Genomic DNA, 6,331 nt, shown 5'->3' with positions numbered 1-6,331 from the left:
TTAGACTGCTCGGCAGTCGGATACGCCCCCTGCTTTCCTACACAGTTTGTGTAAGACTTACAGTTGAGTCAGCATGCCCTCATGAATATTCATGGCACACTGATGTCATACCATTCAACTACAGCCTCCGAGTAAGACTTATTAAGTCTTACACGGAGGATTCCTGAATACGGGCAATTGTGTTCCTAAATAAATTACTGTTACTTCATGTCACGTTTTACCACTGTTGATGAGCAGTGATCATGGGTTTATAAAGGTTAATTTGATGCTAAATAAGTCTGCCAAACTGAACTCTAAGCCAATGCAGAGAAGGTTAATTACAGATTATATGAAAGCAAAACAGTCACTATGTAAAACTAACTGGAGTGACGTGTTCAGTGGAAAAACTGCAGATGGAATGTGGAAAGCTTTGAAAGATAAATTAAGTGCAAAAAAATCAATAAAATGTTTAACATCAAGATCTAGGCATACAACGTCAGGGGGATATATTTCCATATGAACAAGATACCTGATTATGGTGAGAGACAAACATATAAGAAATGGTAGAGAGGTTGAACTACAACTTTGAAAACTGAAATAAATAAGTTGGCCAAATAAATTAAGCATAGTGTGAGACAAGATCATGAAAAATTTGAAGAAAATTTATATAAAGATATTGAGCATAATCGGAAACCTTTTTATAGATACATAAGATGTGGAAGGAGTAAATACATACAATTTGAAAACTGTGTGTAGATTCTAAAAGTTATTCTCAGGTAAAAAAGTTTATAGATATGGTGACAAAAGCAGGAACTGCCAGCACAGCTAGCTGGAATTTTGTAAATAGTTATATGTCATTTGTGAATATCAAATTGATTTATACAAATGTTTTAGAAATGTATGTCATATACATATTAAACTGATCTGTACAGATGTTTGTGTTGAAAAGGTATTTGTAAAGTGCTTGTGTTTGAAATTTATCCACTGTGTGCCCTGCTGGAGAGAACAAAAATGCACATGCACTATTATAACTGTTTAAATGCATACAGAGGAAACTGGAAGGTTAACCTCAGTCCAGCAAACTTTAAAATATATCTGAAATTAAATCACTTCATGGGCTAGGCCATAAATATGCTATCTTGCAGGTTTTAATGCAGCCTGAGACACAAAGTCTGTACAGGAAGCGTTCTGTATTGCCTTTGGGGTAGTACTATAAAAAAACACTACTGTGTAAGCGTGGAGGTATGCACTTATTTTATTACTTCCAGTGCCTGCCACAGATCTGAGCAAAAGCCCTTGTAATTTTATAGGTAGGTGCTAAATCCTGCCAGCTTCCAGTAATTGGGGATTGCATGGGAACTAGAAGTCAGATTACCAGAAGTCATGTCATTCTGCAAGCTATCCAAGAAGTAGCATTTTAGATATTATTTTAAGAAGTTTCTCAGTGAGACTGAGCATTCTGTATTCTGTCTTGGGCCTGACAACAAGGACCTTTCACCACATCATCTGCCTTGCTCTGTGTGTGTGTGTGTGTGTGTGTGTGTGTGTGTGTGTGTGTGTGTGTGTGTGTGTGTGTGTGTGTGTGTGTGTGTGTGTGTGTGTGTGTGAGTGTGTGTGTGTGTGTGTGTGTGTGTGTGTGTGTGTGTGTGTGTGTGTGTGTGTGTGTGTGTGTGTGTCTGCTACTTGGGCAGGGACATGAAGCACTGGTTAGACAGAGAGGATTCTGGAGGTCTTGACTTGCACACACAGCTGAGATCTCAACTCTATAGCTATGCCAGTAGAGAGTCTTGTTACGGATTTGAAGAAAGAGGGAGAAACAGCCTCGGACTGACTGCTTTCCCCATGTGCTCTTAAGCAAAATTTTGCTTAATTGTGCTTGATGCAGAGAACTGCATCTGTAGATATGTGTGTGTACCTGTTATCCTCCAAGTGAATATTCCCCACTGATGCCAGTGGTGAGGATTGAGGCTCCTTGACTACTTGTCCAGAGGAGCATCGTCACAGATGCATTTACAAAATCTGATGCAAAACAGTTTGGCTCCAGAAAGGGGGTGATAAGTTATCCTAGTTACATCCAAGAAACTTCAAATACTAGAATCCAATTAGATTTTCATGAAAAAGAACTGTGTAAACTGGATCCAATCAAAGCACAGCAAGGAGACAGAATTAGCAATAATGACCTAAGAGCACTTCAACGTGAACTTACAGTACCGTTATATTTATTATTTACTAGGTCATATAAATATGGGGAGATTTGTCAAGATTGGAGACATGCACTTAAAAAACGTATCTTTAAGGGAAAGGGGAGTAGGACAAACCCAGAGTCATATAGACCCTTAAGTCTACTTTCATGCTGTTGAAAAATAATGAAGAAAGTAATATTGGATAAGTTATTGCCAGAACTGGATAGGCTGGGACTTGAAACCATATATCAGCATGCATATGTTGAAAATAGATCTAGTACCACCTATAACATTATGTTCTATTGCAATATAATAACAGCTATGTATGAAAAAAATTGTGCTATGACATAATTTATATCGACTTAGCTTCAGCATTTGACAGGGTTGTACACAAAACATTGATCAATAAATTAGAACAATTAGGTATCAATGTAGTCTTGATAAGATAGCTGCATGGCTTACAAATAAGAATTGGCAAGTATCATACAGCAAATGGACAAGTGAAATTCTTGGTTAAAGTCAGGATATCCCACAGCGCTCTGTCCTATGCCCTTACTTGTTTAAGTGTTATTGAATTTCCTCCCACAATCTACACAGAGTTTTTCACCATGATCATGTCAAGGCACGATGCGAACATGGCCACGGGAAGATTTAAATTCAGTAAGCAGTGTGCAGAAGCACACACCCCCATGGAAAACAGTTAAACGCCATTGCATACTAATCAGCTGCATAAACATCCCAATATCATGCTAATGAACCCAGAAATCACAGTGGAGCAATTCAACTAGGTCAGAAGCAACAGTGTAGACTCCGGGCTGGTGTTCCCTCTGTATTTGAAAACTTTTTGAATACAGCCATGGAAGGAAGTCTACATGGTATATCTCTCAACCTCTTAGAGCAAGAAATCTAGACAATGCGGTCAATAATAGGGGACACATTTCCAAAATAAGGGCACATTTTAAATATTGTTCTTATTAACATAGAAACTTGCAAAAGTAACAGAGCTTATGTTAAGAACTGAAATGCAGCTTTTCTGCACCACCCCCAAATAAACAATACAGTAATGTAGACCATACCTCTGAACCACTTGTGGAAAGCCATTTGGACAAGCCCATAAATAATGGGGGAAGGGCCAGAAATAGGGACACTTTTTAAATATTGCTCTTACAAACTTAGAAAATTAATAGAACAGCAAGCTTGTAAAATTCAGCTTTGCTGCCCTTTCCCCAAAGAAAAAGTACAGTAATGCAGACCATATGTCTCAACCTCTTAAGGCAAGATATATGGACAAACCCATAAATAATGGGGGTGAAAGGACCCAAAAAGGGACAATTTTTAAATATTGCTCTTACAAACTTAGAGAATTGATAGAACCCATCTATGTCAAGCAAAGTTTTTTATTAACACTCTTCAAGAAAAATCTTGATGAGTGGATGGGAAATAGGAAATACACCCTGGAGATCACTTCTGTGTCTCTGCTCGACAGTGGCACAGGAAAATAACTTTCTTTGGTGGCGTAAGCCAGGGAACCTTGTTGGCTAGGCTTAAGTAGGCCCTTGGGCCAATAGCCTAGTACCTACCTATGAACCTATGAACCTATGAACAACAGGTTTGCAGGCAGCAGCAGCAGTAGCAGTTAACTCCTGCTTAATACCTCTCAGCCTCTTAGCACAAAAGATCTGAACAAAATAAAGGCACATTTTAAATATTGTTCTTATTAACTTAGTTGCTAGAATAACAGGATTTGTGTTAGCATGCATTTTCTGAAGGTTATGAAATCTGCAACTCAAATGCCACATCATTATTTAGCAACTTTAATCTTTAGATCATCCCAGTGATTTATCAAAGAAAAAAAAAAAATATATATATATATATATATATATATATATATATATATATATACATAAGAGGAACAGACCAAAAATGTGAGGCAAAAACTGGAGATTCTGCAAACATCTGTACAGCTGAGAGGAATTCTAGAGCAAGGTATCTGGATAAGCTTAAAATAAACTGGGGAAAAAGGCTCAAAAAAGTAATTTTTTTAAATGTAATACCCTCCCTTCTGTGTTCAACTTTCAGCTTCCCTTCAGTTTCCCTGCTATACTGTTGCTAACAGTGTAGATTCAGGGTAGGGTTACCACCTATCCCTCATTGCGAGGGACAGTCCCTCTTTGGGCAGTTGTGTCCTGCAAAAAATAATTAAAAATCGCAAATGTCCTGAGACGTTAGGACAAAAAATATTTCTAAAGTTTTCTTTAATAGTTACATAAAACAGTTATTTTATATCTGAAACACCTAAACATTATATGAAATAGCACAACTAACTCAGATGCTACAAAAATAACCTTTTATGTGTGAAAAAAGTGAAGTTCTGTCCTTTGCAGTGATCATGGGTATGTTTTGCTCTGCAAAAGCTCACATTTCTACAAAAAATGTCACACTTTGGGAATTTGAAAAGGTGGCAACCCTAATTCAGGACTGTCAGCATGGTGAAGATGCGAATGAGGTCTGAATTCATTAGCATTGCTGAATCCCAAAAGCTAGGATCTGTGTAGGGATGCTCACATTGTGTAGGCCCACCTTCAGTGTTTGTGTTCATGGGTTGACAGCTGTGATTGCTTGCATCATCAAGTGGGTGTGTCAGGTTATACTTACAAGTGTTACATATAGGTCTGTCAAGGTTGGAAATGCAAGTAAGCAGTGCACAGTTCCCAGGCTCTGTTTCATTAACAATCAGCCACCTCTTCATTTCTTTGCATATTGTGTTTTCTCTGCCAGGTCTTTAGTATTATTTAGTATAAAAGAAAATTAAAAAAAAAGTGAGAAATCGTTGAATGTAGGAAAAGCAATCTATGACATACACAATAGAAATGTTAGTACACATGAAATATGTCTACATAGATCTGTATTTCAGTTCTCACTCTAATGCACCTTCAGAAAACAGGATGGGTGCCTTATCCCTCTTCACCACACAAATAACTTTGCAGCAAGGAATTGAAGTAATTCATCAAACAACTAACTGCAACAAAATGTACATTGATATCAAACCAAAAAAAAAAAAAAACCACCAGGAGGAGGTTGGTGTAATGGTTGAGATATTTGTCTTATAAACACAAGGTGCAGGGTTTGATTCTCACATAGGTCAGTTAGCTATGTTTCATGTAATACTTATCTCTGAACCTGTTTATTATTATATTTGGACATTGTGCACTTAGTGATCACACAACCTGTTATAATTATTGCTTTCAACTATACACCTCTTTTTTTACCTTCTGTGTTTCCTGGTCATTCACAAGTTATCTGACCAGTATTCTGATGCATGCAGTCTGTAAGTCATGCTATATTATTGGCCATAAAATGTGTGAGGATATTAACTGACAATAATATGATATGCATTTGCAAACAACTGAAGGCCAGGTTGGATGGCACAAACAAGCACAGACTGTGCTTTTGTGGAGGGGAGTAAAAATAAGATACTGTTATGGCACATACAAGGGTACAACTGTTCTGCTGAAGGGGAAAACAAAGAAGAGTTACTGTTATGGCACATACAAGCATAGACTATACTTTTGGAGTGAGCAAAGGTGAGTTATTGATATGGCACAAACTAGAATGAACTGTTGTTTTGGGGGGAAGCAAATGTGAGTTACTCTTATGGCACAAACAAGGATAAGTTGCTCTTGTTACGCTCCCTGTTTTGGATATTGGCTGTTTGATCTTCTGAGGGTTGTGAAGTCAGAGACTGCAATCTGTATCATTACTTCATAACTTCTCTTTTCAGTGATTATCCGGTACAAACATGGTGCTAAACTGAGGGTATGCAGAGAACATCAGAACTTTTGAGAGGTATGACTGTCTGAATCTTTGATGACTGAGACCTATTACTTACTAATGGGCACATATAAGTCAAATAAGTCTCCGCTGTCAAATGTTATGGTAATGTTTGCACAAAACTCCCACCTTTTACTTGTTTACTGTAACAAGTGATGAAATACAAGGATATATCATAATATTATTAAACAATGCACTCCAGGTTCAGGACTTTCCTTGCAAATGCAGTAGTTACCACAGTGTTAGTCCAGGGTTGAATCTGTCTGATGCAAGCAGTACACTGCCAATACATGGGGAAGTAAAGGTTGTGTGAGTTGCCTGGCATTAATGTTACTATA

The sequence above is a fragment of the Protopterus annectens genome, chromosome 1.part1, assembly GCF_019279795.1.
Source record: "Protopterus annectens isolate FY-2018-M chromosome 1.part1, PAN1.0, whole genome shotgun sequence".
In the NCBI taxonomy this organism is placed as follows: domain Eukaryota; kingdom Metazoa; phylum Chordata; order Ceratodontiformes; family Protopteridae; genus Protopterus; species Protopterus annectens.
Note: the sequence above shows the minus strand (reverse complement) of the source record.